General features: G+C 42.1%; 1 protein-coding gene across 3 annotated transcripts in view; it reads right to left on the bottom strand.

Moving 5' to 3' along the window:
• actn1 (actinin, alpha 1) overlaps nt 1–14666 on the bottom strand; it is a 192799-nt gene that overhangs the window by 124439 nt on the left and 53694 nt on the right. The gene's annotated exons all lie outside the window — the stretch shown is intronic.

Genomic DNA, 14666 nt, shown 5'->3' with positions numbered 1-14666 from the left:
GGGATGAGACAAAGAGCGGTTCAACAAATCTCCAATGACGAAAGAAAACTTTGGACAACGTTTTCCCTTGCCCGGACATGGGTCACCGGGGCCCCCCTCTGAAGCCAGGCCTGGAGGTGGGGCTCGATGGCGAGCACCTGGTGGCCGGGCCGGCACCCATGAGGCTCGGCACAGCCCGAAGAGGTAACGTGGGTCCTCCTTCCCATGGGCTCACCACTTATGGGAGGGGCCAAGGAGGTTGGGTGCAGTGTGAATTGGGTGGTGGCCGAAGGCGGGGACCTTGGCGGTCTGATCCTCGGCTACAGAAACTGGCTCTTGGGACGTGGAATGTCACCTCTCTGAAGGGTCTGAAGGAGCCTGAGCTAGTGCGCGAGGTTGAGAGGTTCCAGCTAGATATAGTCGGACTCACCTCGACGCACAGCTTGGACACTGGAACCAATCTCCTAAAGAGGGGCTGGACTCTCTACCACTCTGGAGTTGCCCCCGGTGACAGGCGGCGAGCAGGTGTGGGCATACTTATTGCCCCATGACTTGGAGCCTGTGCGTTGGGGTTTACCCCGGTGGACGCGGGTGGCCTCCCTCTGCCTTAAGGTGGGAGGGAAAGGTCCTGACTGTGCGTATGTGCCGAACGGCAGTTTGGAGTATCCACCCTTTTTGGAGTCCCTGGAAGGGGTGCTAGAGGGCGTACCTTCTGGGGACTCCCTCGTTCTGCTGGGAAACTTCAATGCTCACATGGGCAATGACAGTGAGACCTGGAAGGGCGTGATTGGGAGAAACGGCCCCCCCGATCTGAACCCGAGCGGTGTTTTGTTATTGGACATCTGTGCTCATCATGGATTGTCCATAACAAACACCATGTTCAAGCATAGGAGTGTTCATATGTGCACTTGGCACCAGGATACCCTAGGCCTCAGTTCGATGATCGACTTTGTGGTCGTGTCATCGGACTTGCGGCCACATGTCTTGGACACTCGGGTGAAGAGGGGGCGGAGCTGTCAATTGATCACCACCTGGTGGTGAGTTGGCTTCGATGGTGGGGGAAGATGCCGGTCAGGCCTGGTAGGCCCAAACGTGTTGTGAGGGTCTGCTGGGAACGGCTGGCAGAGTCCCCTGTCAGAAGTAGCTTCAACTCCCACCTTCGGTAGAACTTCAACCACATCCCGCGAGAGGTGGGGGACATTGAGTCTGAATGGGCCATGTTCCGTGCCTCTATTGTTGAGGCGGCTGACCGGAGCTATGGCCGCAAGGTGGTCGGTGCCGGTCGTATAGGCAATTCCCAAACCTGTTGGTGGACACCAGCGGTGAGGGATGCCGTCAAGCTGAAGGAGGAGTCCTATAGGACCTTTTTGTCCTGTAGGTCTCTGGAGGCAGCCGATAGGTACTGGCAGGCCAAGTGGAATGGACTGGCAGACCGGGGTGGTGGTCCCCCTCTTTAAAAGGGGGACCGGAGGGTGTGTTCCAACTACAGAGGGATCACACTCCTCAGCCTCCCTGGAAAAGTCTATTCAGGGGTTCTGGAGAGGAGGGTCCGTCGGATTCAGGTGGAACAGTGTAATTTTTGTCCTGGTCGCGGAACAGTGGACCAGCTCTACACCCTTAGCAGAATCCTAGAGGGTACATGGGAGTTTGCCCAACCAGTCTACATGTGCTTTGTGGACTTGGAAAAGGCATTCGACCGTGTCCCTCAGGGAACCCTGTGGGGGTGCGCCGGAAGTATGGGGTACCGGACCCCCTGATAAGAGCTGTTCGGTCCCTGTACAACCGGTGTCAGAGCTTGGTCCATATTGCCAGCAGTAAGTCGAGCCCATTTCCAGTGAGAGTTGGACTCCGCCAGGGCTGCCCTTTATCACCGATTCCACTCATCACTTTTATGGACAGAATTTCTAGACGGAGCCTGGGTGTTGAAGGGGTCCGGTTTGGTGGACTCAGAATTGGGTCACTGCTTTTTGCCGATGACGTTGTCCTGTTTGGTTCATCAGGCTGTGATCTTCAGCTCTCTCTGGATCGGTTTGCAGCGGAGTGTGAAGCGGCTGGGATGAGAATCAGCACCTCCTAATCCGAGACCATGGTCCTCAGCCGGAAAAGGGTGGAGTGCCCTCTCAGAGATCCTGCCCCAAGTGGAGGAGTTCAAGTATCTCGGGGTCTTGTTCACAAGTGAGGGAAGAATGGAGCGTGAGATCGACAGGCGGATTGGTGCGGCATCCGCAGTGATGCGGGCTCTGCATCGGTCTGTCGTGGTGAAAAAGGAGCTGAGCCATAAGGCAAAGCTCTCAATTTACCAGTCGATCTACGTTCCTACCCTCACCTATGGTCATGAGCTATGGGTAGTGACCGAAAGAACGAGATCACGAATACAAGCGGCTGAAATGAGTTTCCTCCGCAGGGTGTCTGGGCTTTCCCTTAATAATAACAATAATTCATTATATTTATATAGTGCTTTTCTCAGTACTCAAAGCGCTATCCACACAGGGAGGAACCGGTAAGCGAACCCACAATCTTCATCAGTCTCCTTACTGAAAAGCAGCAACACTATTCCCTTAAAGATAGGATGAGAAGCTCAGTCATCCGGGAGGGACTCAGAGTAGAGTCGCTGCTTCTCCGCATCGAGAGGAGTCAGACGAGGTGGCTCGGGCATCTGATCAGGATGCCTCCTAGACGCCTCCCTGGTGAGGTGTTCCGGGCACGTCCAACTGGGAGGAGGCCTCGGGGAAGACCCCGGACACGCAGGAGGGACTCCTGCCTGACCTGGGAACGCCTTGGGATTCTCCCGGAGGAGCTGGAAGAAGTGGCCGGGGAGAGGGAAGTCTCGGCTTCTCTGTTTAAGCTGCTGCCCCCGTGACCTGACCCCAGATAAGCGGAAGAGGATGAATGGATGGATGGCTGTTTGTTTGTCTGTCCAGGATTTTAAATCACCTACGGCTCGCAAACCATTTCACTTATTGACCTGAAATTTGTTACACATATACTAAGTGACGTCTACTATCCACTTTTGGGTTGATGACTTTTACTACTCCTTTTATTTTTATTATATTTTATTGTAGAATCAACTCTCAGCAGCGGCCAGCAGGGCGGCAGCACATGCGTATGGGCATCATTCTCATTCCCTACCATCTTTACGGACACTTCCCCTAACTCTTCACGTCTTAAATCGTTCTTGAGGCAGATTGAAGACTTAAGTGCCAGCTTAAGTGAATCAGTTTTAACGTGAAAAGATGCCGACGGGCCGATAGGGTGGATAAAAGAGCTGCTCACGAACCAAACGAGCGCATCAACCTCTGAGCAAACAAATGCTAAACGTACAGAGAAAGAGGATGAAAACTATAAGTAAAGTGTTTTCACTGCATGTTATCATGCAGTATGCCATTACTGGTTTACATATAAATGACTTTTGAGGATATGAGCGCCCAAGAGGATGCTTGCCATTTTCCCACTGAAATGGTATACACATGAAGAGGATTTTTTTCAAGCTCTCTGATAAGATTCACATGCTCATTTGTAAACTTGTCTCCATTATTAATGATGGCACCCCCACCCACGCCACCAGAGTTTCTCAGCCTTTATGGTCCCACACTCCAGTTATAAATTTTTACCTTCATTGAAGTCCCAGTAGCAGCAATTGTAAAGAGCATCTTAGATAAAACAGGTATGATCAGGTGTCCCCCATAGTGAAATGAGTTCACTTAGAAATGGAGAGCCATGTCACACTGTGCTGAGTGATTGTTTTGGCAATCCCTTGCAAATGGCAGCAACCCAGGTCATGTCCCACTGGTGGCAACCTGATTCACATCCACAATAGACCATGACTCACTCGCAAACCAACTCTGACATTATACAACCCATCAGTAGAGTGATCCAGTGGTTGAGAAACACTGATAGATCTGACATGCAGACGTCAGTGAAGATTAGTTTGTGCAACTGTGTACCAGCAAGTCAAATATGCATACCAGTGTCCTAGGAACTGACCCACAGAGCCTCAACTGCTATGACCTGAACACTCTAACAGGCATAATGCTAGTCCCATATGGAACCACACCTCACTGCATGACTGTACTGTACCTCAATGCATGTCTGTACTGTTGTTGCATGTATAGTTACAGATAGATTGTATAGAGGGGATGTGATTTATAGCAGATTGCATTCCTTTCACTGCTGGCTAGAAACCTGGTGTGCAAATAAAAGCATAGCATTTGTGAACAATTGGGATGATTTTTGGGAAAGGCCTGGATTTTTCAGAAGAGATGGTCTTCATCCTAACTGGAGGGGATCTTATGTATTATCCCAAAATATGGCAGCAAAACTGCCTGGTTGACTGATTAGAGCACCATCCAGGCCGCAGTCATGTGATCTTAAATCGCAGGCTGTTCTTTATCCCACCTGTTATTTTCCTGAAGCTGTTACCCATAATCCCTGTTGTGGGGCATCCAGTAAATTTAGTCTTGAAACAAACCATAAATTAATTGATAACCAAAAAATAAGGTGTATAATTAGACCAAGGGATAAAACTAGACACTCCACCAGGGGCATCTGTAATAGAAATTTAATTCAAATTAAAACAAAAAATATATCAGCAGTTCAGAAAGAACCATGCAGTTTTAAATGCTGTTTATTGAACATTCGCTCTCTTGGCACTAAAGCTGTTTTGGTAAATGATATAATATTAAGTACAAAATCTGATCTGTGTCTTCTTACTGAAACCTGGCTTAGTAAATGTGACACTGTTCCCTAGCTGAGGCGTCACCAGATGGATACTCGTTCCTTCATAAGTCTAGAGATTCTGGTCGAGGAGGAGGCCTTGGAATAATTCATTGTAACAAAATGCAAATCACTCCTAAAAATTTAGGCAACTTTACATCCTTTGAGGCATTCATTTTAAATATTAAAACAGATTCCAACACAATTATAGTGCTAGTCTACAGACCACCAGGGCCATATTCATTGTTCATGACTGAATTTAGCAACCTTCTGTCTGATTTGGCTATAAATTATGATCACGTAGTTCTGATGGGGGATTTTAATGTACACATTGATGTGGAAACTGACACTTTTAGCAAATGTTTTACTTATTTGTTAAATTCAGTAGGATTTTGTCAGATTGTCAAAGGTCCAACTCATAATCATAACCATACATTAGATTTAATTATAACTTACAAAGTTGAAATTCAAAATTTAAATATTACTCCATTAAATGTAGTTATTTCCGATCACTTCTTAATTACGTTTGATTTAGTTCTGCCCATGCCAGCACTCGCAGATTAAAACAAAGACAGTGCGACATCTAGATTGTAATTCTGCTTCAAAATTTATAGATACCTTGAGTAAGTCGAGTGTAATTGTGGAAAACCATTTAGATCAGTTAACATCAAATGTAAACGTGGAAAACAATTTAGATCAGCTAACATCACATTATAATGTGACCTTGAGAGATGCTCTGGACACAGTGGCTCCCCTAAAACAAAAGTAATCAAAGCACATAGAAACTCTCCCTGGTTTAATGAAAACACTCGAGCTCTTAAATTAGAGTGTCGAAAACTGGAGCGCAGATGGAGAACAACAAAGCTACATGTCTTTCAAATTGCATGGACAGAGAGTGTTAATAAATATAAAAAGGCCCTCTTTAAAGCTCGCTCAGAATACTATTCTACATTAATAGATAGCAATAATAAAAATCCTAGGGTACTTTTTAGAGCAGTGGCTAAATTAACAAATGGGAATTCAGATCAACAGTGCAAAATACCAACAGATATTAGCAGTACAGACTTTATGAACTTCTTCAATGAGAAAATTAAAAATATAAGATCCCAGATCTCAGCATCACAGTACAAACCAAATACTAGCTTAGCAGACCCTGCTCACATTGCATTCAGCACTTTAATAATTTTAATCCTGTAACTGAGCAGGAAGTCTTAACTTTAATTTAAAATGAAGCCCACTACTTGTTCCCTAGATCCAGTGCCAACAAAACTAGTAAAAGTGCAATGGATGTTCTTGCAGCACCATTCTAAACATTATCAATAGTTCATTATTGCATGGCACAGTACCTGATGCACTAAAAGTGTCAGTCATTAAACCTTTACTTAAAAAGTCAGACCTAGACCCACACATACTAAATAACTATAGGCCTATTTCAAATTTACCATTTCTCTCTAAAATACTAGAAGACGTAGTCGCCAGTCAGCTTCAGTCACACCTTACGCATTACAATTTATTTGAGAAATTCCAGTCTGGCTTTCGCACTGGTCATAGTACAGAAACGGCACTAACACGGGTTGTAAATGACATTCTGATATCCTCTGATGAAGGAAATTCCACTGTAATTATGTTGTTGGACTTAAGTGCAGCATTTGACACCATTGACCATTCTATTTTACTGCACAGGCTAGAAAACGATGTTGGGCTTACAGGCCCGTGCTCGCTTGGTTCAGTTCTTATTTATCAAATCGATTCCAGTATGTACAGAAATGTGCTGACAGTACTCCATCATTATACACAGAAGTTCAATATGGTGTCCGCAGGGCTCAGTACTGGGACCTTTACTGTTTTCACTTTACATGCTTCCACTGGGATCTCTCATTAGGAAACATAATGTTAATTTTCACTCGTATGCAGATGACACCCAGTTATACCTTTCATTTAAATCAAATGAAGTTTCTCCGATGTTGTCTTTAATTAGTTGTGTTAGTGAATTAAAGGAATGGATGAATGAGAACTACTTGTCTTTAAATACAGATAAAACAGAGATGTTAATTGTTGGAGGGAATGACGCTGATCACAGCAATATTTTGTCGTCATTTAACTCAGTTGGAATCCCAATTAATTTTACTGAATCAGCCCGCAATCTAGGAGTTATCTTTGACTCTAGCATGTCATTTAAAGCATATTACAAAGTCGTCCAAAACATGTTTTTCCATCTTAAAAATATTAGGAAATTAAGGCGCTTTCTAAATAAACAGGATTGTGAGAAATTAATTCATGCATTTATCTCTAGTAGGATTGACTACTGCAATGCGGTGTTCACTGGCTGTTCAAACTGTTCTCTATACAGCCTCCAGTTAATCCAAAATGCGCTGCAAGAATTATTACAAGAACAAGAAAATATGAACACATAACCCCAGTTCTTAAATCTTTACACTGGCTCCCAGTTAAATTTAGGGCAGATTTCAAAATCCTCCTTTTAACATATAAAGCATTAAATGGCCAAGGTCCGCTTACTTGTCTGAACTTATCATGACTTACAAACCTGAGCACATTAAGATCTCAAGATGCCGGTCTGCTTAGGATTCCAAGGATTAATAAAATAACAGTGGGAGGTCGAGCTTTTAGTTACAGGGCCCCTAAACTGTGGAATGGTCTTCCTGCTTCCATAAGAGATGCCCCTCGGTCTCAGCCTTTAAATCCCGGCTGAAGACTCACTACTTCAGTTTAGCATATCCTGACTAGAGCTGCTGATTAACTGTACATACTGCATCTCTGTTGTTAGTCATTAGCACTATAACATAAGTAACATGATAATTATATTTGAATACTAACCCTCACCTATTCTGTTTCTTTTCTCGGTACCTAAATGTGGCCATTGGTGCCACGGCCCACCTGCCAAGTTGTTTGCCTGCCTATGGTAAAGTCATCCCTGATGGAGGATCACAGGAATCATGGGAAAGAGAGGTCCTTTCATCGGAGCAACGTTTCAGCCGTGGCATGGCCAAATGGAGATGCAGCTAGATGGATGAGGTCTCCAGGACTCTAAAAATATCGAAACCTAATTATGTCATATCATCTACTGTTAAACCGTAATTCTAAAATTTTTATTATGCTGTCTTAAGGAATTGTTCTGTTGTGTATATTGTATTGTATTGACCCCCTACTTTTGACACCTACTGCACGCCCAACCTACCTGGAAAGGGGTCTCTCTTTGAACTGCCTTTCCCGAGGTTTCTTCCATTTTCCCTACAAGTTTTTTATTGGGAGTTTTTCCTTGTCTTCTCAGAGAGTCAAGGCTGGGGGGCTGTCAAAAGGCAGGGCCTGTTAAAGCCCATTGCGGCACTTCCTGTGTGATTTTGGGCTATACAAAAATAAACTGTATTGTATTGTATTGTATATGGTCTTACTCAAGTGTGCACCCGACATACAACAGCACTATGGTAAACAAGTAGAAAATGAATATTGTTTAGTGTTTCACATTGGGAAGTCTGGCACAATACTCAAGCACACTTGAATAAAGTCTACAAAGACAGCCATAGTATGGCACTCCACCAAGTGTCCAGGGTTCAACTCAGCTCTATGGTGTTAATAAACCAATGACTTAGGAGCTCATCTGGGATTATGTGCATCATTACTAATGTTTGTCAGCAATCTGAAGAAAGTCTGCAATGCACAACACATAGTAGCTTCAGATGCAACACAAAACACAACTGTTAATGGTGCCTTTACCAGATCTTTCACTGATTAGTGTCAGCAGCATGGGTTCTTCAAGTGATTTACATTAAAAAGTAAAGGTTTCCCCCACTGTAAATTAAAGTAAAGTAAATGGATTGGCAGATTGCTTGACAGCAGTAAAACCCAATCAGAAGTGTCGGGATAGTAAAATGACACAGAAAATTGTATTCAATTAGGGGAAAAAAAAAAAATTGTGTGCGATATGTATCATCTATGATGATATCCAAATTGTTGTTTCAGTAATGTGTGAGCTGACATTATTGACTCTCACTTTGAGCCCACGTGTTCACTGCCTCATGTAGCCTAGTTTTGCAAGAATACATGTCTGGAACAGCCGGTTACTGAGTGTGTAGTGAACTGTACTGTAAAGGATCCCTCCACAGGGCTTCTTCCTAAAACATTCACCCACAATTTCTCCAGTCTGTGTGTTTTAAAACACCACCAGGGTTTCAAGGAGACAGTACAAGACGCTAAACAAAAGACTCGACACTAAAAAAAAAAAAAAGTTAAAACTGCTGTTATCAGTTCAGGAGCTTAGTAGCATAAGGTAACTAAAGTTTAAAAATTAATTTGCGTGTTGTAATGAGCATGGCAGCAACTCTTGTGGATCTTTGTTATTAACTCTATTGATGGAATTCCTTTTCACCTCCTTTTGATGGGGTGTGCACATTATTCACCTCAAATGCATATTTTACAATTCATTTCAATTTCACAAATAACACATTTCTAATAATCAAAAGTTTGCTTTCTGTTGGATCAAATCAACAAGTGTACCACTGATCATTGCAGTTCAAAATCACTGTACCTACTTTAAGCACCGACTTCATGAGCTGTTGGTTTGGTTTAGAAATGTGACACTCGGTGAGCTGCCATAATAGCCAAGTTTCCATCCAGTTTTTTGCGACGTTTTATTATCGACAAACAGAATATACGTAAAAAAAATAGCCGAAATTTGCTATCTCCAGCCTGTTTCCATCGATAAAATGGTGTGCGTGATGACATCATCCCCCCAAAACGAACTGTCGCATAAGTTTTGTTGTAACGCGAAAATAAATCTGTACTCGAGCCGTTTCCATACATAATTTTGTGTATGTCGCAAATTATCTACCTTTTGTTTTCCACGTTACACCCCCTCCACTAAACAAAGAAACAAAGAAATGGAGAGATTATTCAGACATTTTTTAAAAATTTGCCAGCTTACTGTTATTTGAGGTTCACAAATAATTGGAATTGTACATAATATCCGAAGACGACAGCAGAATTAAGCAGTTGCTTATCCGATAGCCCTAGAGCTCGAAGAAAGTACCCCAGTGCGACGAAACCCACAGATATGGGAGAGACGCCAGAATAAGACCTTCTGGGAGGAGGTGGTGGAGAGACACTTTACAGAAAATCTCTGGCTGCAGCATTTTAGAATGACACGGCCGACGTTTGAGATATTGTGTGGATTCATCAGTCCTGATGTTGCGCCCATCACAAGTTGCCACCGACCACCAGTTCCAACCCAAAAGCAGATTGCCATCGCCATTTACAAGCTGGCAACCTGCACCGATTATAGAGTAGTTGGAGAAACTTTCGGGGTTAGTAAAACTACCGTTCATCGATGTGCATATGCTGTGTGCACCGCTATTAAAGAAAAATTAATGCGGCGTTATATCAGACTTCCAACTGTAGCGGAGGCCAATGAAGTTGCATACCACAATTCCTTGGTGCATCTTGTGCCACAGATTTACGGTGCGCTCCCCCCGACGGAAGGCTACCGCGATTACATTAATCGCAAAGGGTGGCCATCTATTGTTCTCCAGGCCCTTGTTGATGACAGGTGCATGATACGAGACATTTGCGTTGGCACTCCTGAAAGTGCCCATGATGCAGCTGTGTTTGCAGCATCGGATCTGTACAGGTGAGCCTACCTTTCAACAACCCTTCTCTGTACTGTAACCTGCTTTCCTTAAGGTTTTTAATTAAAACTGAAATTTGAATTAATACAAAATAACGACGTTTAATAAAAAAAAACTAAAGTTAATATTAATGAGAGAATTTCTCATATATGCTAAAACATCTGCCATTTAATAATAAGAAAAAAATGTTTAGATAATGAAACACACGGTTTATTAAATATTTTGACTGGCACAGTAAATTACCTTTGTGGTTTTTGTATTATTTAGACATCCTGAGAGACACCCCCAGGCTACAGTTGATGTGGAGGGAGTTCAGGTACCCCTTTTAGTAACAGGAGACCCAGCCTATCCACTACTGCATTGGCTCATCACGAGAAATAACAAGTCTCTTCATAAGACCATGCGAACCGCTCCGCTATTCTCATTTTGATTGCACGTGATGAAAATGTATCATGGGACACATTTATTTGCGTTAAAGCCCTTTTTTCCGACAAAAAGTGTTTCCAATGTAGTTTTTGCTGCAAGTATCGATATGGAATTTATGCGCTAAAGTTAAACGGAAAAATATTATGTCGACATGTACAACATTTTATCGATAATTAGCATTTCCTTCAGCTAAAATTTGAAGCGCTAAATATTTTTTCGCAAAACCTCCTTGGATGGAAACCTGGTTATTGTTCCCACCACTCAGTTTTCTCCAGATGTTAATATTATTCATCTGGCAAGGCAAGACTACATGTAGCCTAGTAACACACACAATTGTGTGTAGGCATTAAATACTGTCATTGCTGGTGCAGTTTTTGACAGAAAATTATGTTTGAATTTGGTGACTTTTAGTACAAGATGTTAGATTTCTGTTTGCAATTTTACATGCTACACAATTCACCTTAAAGAAGAGCAGTAGAATATTTACCCATGCCCTGTAGTTCAATCATGATTAGTATTTTATTTCCTTTGGATTCATGCCTTGTTTACAATTACATTAAGGGGTAGTGTCTGCTGGTCTCATTATTACATTTTTGTTGGTCTTTGTGCAACCTTTTACAAAGTAAATCCTGCAGGCCTCGTTGAAGTGGTTTACTCATATTTTGGTCTTTGATCTCAATAATAGTGGCAAATGATGATTTTGATGTTTCTGTATTACTTTTATTTGCATGCTTCTGTTTTAAGTAAATAACACCTATGTTCCTTAAATATATAATTTCCATTAATATCATTAGTAAGCAACAGTTAATATCCTAAAATCAAGAGCAAGACAGGGCTTGTATAATGGAAGACTTTTAAAATGTTATCTACTTATCGTTACTGACAAAATAAATTCCAGAAAATACAGAGATATTGTTTTGTTGCAAGTATCCCAGACCCCTAGTATGATGATTACAGCAAGGTGGATAACAACACTTATTTTATTGTTGCGTTATGCAATATTACAGGTTGAAACAATTTTGTAAGGAACATACATTTTTGTTAAGGTCCATTTTGCAACACCCAAAAAATCCACTGCATAATTTTCTTAATGTGCTGTGTATTAACTTGGGCCTGCTTATTCAGATGGACATTTCTATAAAAAGGGTGCCCTTATAAAATTGTACTGTGGTATCTTAATTTGTAGGACTGACTTTAAGGACAGTATAGTGGGACAGTGGATAGCACTGATACTTCACAGACTGAAGGAACTGGATTTGAACTCTGCTGCTACCACCATGTGTTTGTGTGTCTTCTCTACATGCCTGCATTAGACATTCTTCTAAATACTTCTGTTTTCCAAACACCCAGAGTTCATTAAAAAGTAAGTACAGTCCATTAAATGTTCTTTCTTTTTTACGTATGTAGACATATCAAAAATCATGTCATATTTACATCTTGTACTCTCTAATGTATAATTTAAATAAACAAATATAAATTTTGCATGTTGAAAACGTAAGTGCGCCTCTCCATTTATCACTACCTCAAATATCTCAGAGAAGGTTCTAGATGCCTATGAGACTGGGAAGTGATTTAAAGCGATCCCTAAACAAAACATTCCACAGTCTCTAAGTTACACTACAGCTGGAGATGATTTTAGAAAACGTTCAACTTGTCCTGGCCAGGCCAGCAAGTTCAGACAAGCAGCAAAATTCTAGGAACTGAAAGAAGTCTAAAAGCCCAGGAGTTGTCCTGGGACCTCTAAGTATCTCGTCACGGTTGATGTCAAAGTGCACGAGTCTACCATTAGAAAGAGGATACAAAAAAGATCTACATGGGAGGTGTGCCAGGAAGAAACCAGAAAAAAACATCAGAGGAAGAACTAAAGTTTGCCCATTAACAACTAAGCAAAGACAAGGGCTTCTGGAAAAATGTGCTCTTGAAAGACAAGGCAAAGGTGGTGTTATCTGGCCATACATCCAGAAGACATGTTAGGTAAAAACCAACAGCAGCACTTGATGAGCATGGTGGAATAAATTTTCTGGTTTGAGGCTGTTATATTGCATCAGGGTCCGCGCAGCCCACCATCACAGTATCAACTAAGAATTCTTCATTGTATCAGAGCATGTTTGAGGAGAATGTGTGAGACCATCTGTCAGTAGATTGAAGCTCAACCAAAAGTGGGCCTTGCAGCATGGTAATAAGTATGCACTCTTGTTTTATGTTTCTATATGCATGCAAATTATTAAAGTGTATCTAATATAATGACCAAGATTCTGAACAATCTAGCAAATCCACATAGGAATGGCTGAAAAGAAAAGAGATGGAATGTTCTGGAATGACCAAGTCTAAATCTGAGTCCTGCCAAGATGCTATAGTGGGATTTGAAAATGGCTGTGCATGTGAGTGGGAAAAACTGTATGTTAGTCGAGGTCATAAACTGCTGGACAGTTACAGGGAATGATGACTTGAGAGGGCAAGGGTGGACTTCCTTTTTACACAGATGGAAACAGCACATCTGTTCATTTTTCAATGTAATCATTTATTCAAAGTCACATTTTAATAGTTTACTCCCCCCCCCCAAAAAAAATTACTTCACTTTTAACTACAGATACTGTTCAAATTAAGTTCAAATCTTGATATGTCCACATAGGGTTAAATCTTCATGGGGTGTACTCATTCCTCACATGACTGTATAAAGTACCTCATAGAAAAGAGTCCACGGTCACTCTCACACTGCACAGTGCTTCCACAACAAAACAAAACACAAACACAGTGCCAGATACACAGTAGCTATTACATCAGGCTTTCACAGTTTGGTCTAACTCTCCACAGCTCAGCTTCCATCCCCACCGTACACCATTTGATGGTCTAAAATGAGAGTTATGCTAATTTCTTGAAAAAAAATCTTAAGAGAATACTGACAAAACTTTCTATTACCTTATTTGGGAATAAATAGCATCCATTTTTAGAATGCTGTGTCATTTCCCTTTTCTGCTCAGTTCAGCATTGCCAGGTATGTGGGAGCTGTTAGACAACCGGAAACAATGTTTTAGATGCCTTTCTGCTATTTGCAGCGTTAACTTTTGGCCTGCCGCTGCCCTCTAGCTTACTTAAGAATTTCCTTTAACCCTGACCTGCTGCTTTTCTGTACCAAGGAGGGAGACTGGATACACGACTGCTGAGTGTCTTAACATGGTTTGTCAAAAACACTTCAAAATTTTGTAGATTACACTCTGCTGTACTGCGTCTGGACGATTACTCTGCTGCATTGCATCTGGACAAGTAACAGACATAACCATATTTAACTACCTTCCCTTTCTTTGGCCTTAACATTTAAAACTATTAGATACAATACAGTAATATATTTTAGGTCTGCGTTGAAAGCTGCAGAAGCAGACCAGCATCAAAACTGCTTCTAACACTTGTTGGTCCAGATGTCAATGAGTGTGCCCCCAGTACTGAAGAGATGCATTATCAAAAACACCTCACAATATCAAATAACTTCAGATCTCATCCACCCACCCGGCCTTGGCCATATGGAGCTTTATAAACAGCATAGGCACCTGTTTCACATAGATGGACCGAGCACCACCCAAAGCTTCTGGTAATGCCTTCTTCCCGGAAGTGTACATCCAACAGGTTTAAGCTTTCATTAAAGAGCTCCTTTCAACTCTCCACTTAATTCCCACTTAAGCTCCTCACAGCCTGGGTTATGTCCAACAAACCTTTCCGGATTTCTCAAATGGTTTACTAAAATCTTTTTAAGGAAATCTAAATGTCATTCTCCAGAACCTCACACAACTTTACCCACACACTTTAGCATTGGCCACTGCCACTTATTTTTAGCCTGGCAGTATTTCAGTATTTCAGTCAAATATGGGGACAAGCCTGCTAACACCACACAGAAGGACTCTTTCTTCAGCTAGA

This window comes from Polypterus senegalus, chromosome 18 (genome assembly GCF_016835505.1).
Source record: "Polypterus senegalus isolate Bchr_013 chromosome 18, ASM1683550v1, whole genome shotgun sequence".
Classification (NCBI taxonomy): Eukaryota; Metazoa; Chordata; class Cladistia; order Polypteriformes; family Polypteridae; genus Polypterus; species Polypterus senegalus.
The sequence above is the reverse complement of the archived record's forward strand: the minus strand, read 5'-3'. Positions and strand labels throughout refer to the sequence as shown.